Below are 2,035 nucleotides of genomic sequence, written 5' to 3'. Positions count from 1 at the left end.
TTGAATAAAAATTCATTGCCAAACTGGTGAATTCCAAAGTAAATTTCACTCGAAAAACCGAGATCGTACTCATGGCTTCGTGATTCATGCGACATCGGTTTTTAGCGTATATATAAAATGTACCGTGGAATTCACTAGTTAGGCAATGAATTTTTCTGTAGAGGAAAACAAAGAAAATGATTAAATTATTTAAGCAGCAACCGGAAACATCAAAACGCGGACAATTCGAAACCTCTTATTTTCACTAACCCTACTAGTCCTGTTCCGGGACTCCCTCTTACCCCACCCTGAAAATGGGCCTGGAACCCAGGCGGGAAAAGAGAGAGTCCTGTATTATTTGCAGGCGCATGCTCTGAATAAGCCAATCATATTGAATTAGATGCCAGGCTGGGTATGTAAATATAGTGAACCTTGAAACTCCGACAAAAAAACTTATATGAAAATTACTGGGTGATTTGCAGTGTCAGGAAAGAGAACATCTGAATTATGCCTCGTCGTGACCAAACGAGGAGAAAAAACCCCGATCGCAGTGATGTTGGAAAATTATTGCCGAATAAATGTAACGACTGAGAGAAGATCGCGAAAAATCGATGCAAAGGCTGAACAACTAAATATGGCATAGGATTTCACTAAGCGACAAAACAGCTCGGAGTCAGAATTTCATATCATCTGCAGTACTTTACCCTGCAACAATGAGTTTCAGAAGGAAAGTGCTTTTAAGTAGAAACAATAAAAGCAAGGTGACACACGCTTTTAAGTAGCATTTTTCATCCTTATTAGTTAATATTCACGAACAAATTTTGACCGGAGAAAAAATCTTGACAACGCCCGAATGATCGATGTTTCACTGTGCATAAATATGTATAAATTTAATAGGAACATTATTGCTTCATCATTGCGTTATCAACACAAACTGGTATGTAAAGAAACAAATAGTTCAGGTTGTGATTCAATTTCGTTTAACTTTTTATCTCACTTTACCAGGAATAATGCTCAGTTGTTCTGTCATGCAGTCGTCTTTTAGTTTTTCAGATATAAAAATCATTGCAGTCTCAACAGGCAGCTCTACATAACTACATAAGACCTTAGCCATTTGGCTACGGACACGGCTTGTAATGCATCAGTCAATTCCAGCAGTACCCATCCCCACCCCCGGGCTAATCCCCGGGCATTGGCATTTTTTTTTTTTTATAAATCGGCAAATTCCCAGGAGTGGGGGCACATAAGCTGTGTAAATGCCCCGGGATGGGGACGAAGGAAGAGGGCAAATGCTCCGCCCCCGGGATCGTCGCCTTCCAATAGGTGCCTGTATTCGCAGGCTACTTTGTCTGTCAAGAATCAAGACATCTCAAATGATCTCTCATCGCATTTTACGCTCGCAAGATCTGTCTTGAAGATCGCATCATTTGAATTCGCACCCTTCAGTGTTTCATATAACTCCGCTTTCATGAATTTAAAAATTGCTAGGCTAGTTTTGAATGCGAAATGCGAAGTAGTCGTGTTTACGCAGTCTTCACGTCAGTGATTGTTTTGTGATATTAGTTCACCTTGTCGCTTTTATATATTCATATGCTATAAATGAAGAAATACCTAAAATTGAGAAAACCTTTAAAAATATCCACAAGTTTTTCGAGTCCGTGACGGACAAGCCAGTCTTTAACCAAGGCCTCGTCTTTTCCGATAAACTCTTCCACGTTAATTCGAAAACACATGTGTCAAATGTCCGGGGGTCGTCGGGACTGACAACTTCAGTAAATGCCCCGCGGTTGTCCGGGGGGGGGGGAGGGATGGGCACCGCTGGAATTGATTGATGCATAATGAACAATAAATAATGAACAATAAACAAGTTCCAGCAGCAGATTTATTAGTCTTCATTTAGCGATTCACATCCACGACCTACAGTATATTTGTAAGTTTCAATGAGTCTCGGGAGAGAAATTAAATCGAAATTTGTTATTTTTCATGCAGCTGTTCAGTTGGGTTTCAGGCACGAAATTCCATACTTTCGTATGTAATCCATGTGATCTTCCACGAT

Source organism: Montipora foliosa, chromosome 2, assembly GCF_036669935.1.
Source record: "Montipora foliosa isolate CH-2021 chromosome 2, ASM3666993v2, whole genome shotgun sequence".
Lineage (NCBI taxonomy): Eukaryota > Metazoa > Cnidaria > Anthozoa > Scleractinia > Acroporidae > Montipora > Montipora foliosa.
Note: the sequence above shows the minus strand (reverse complement) of the source record.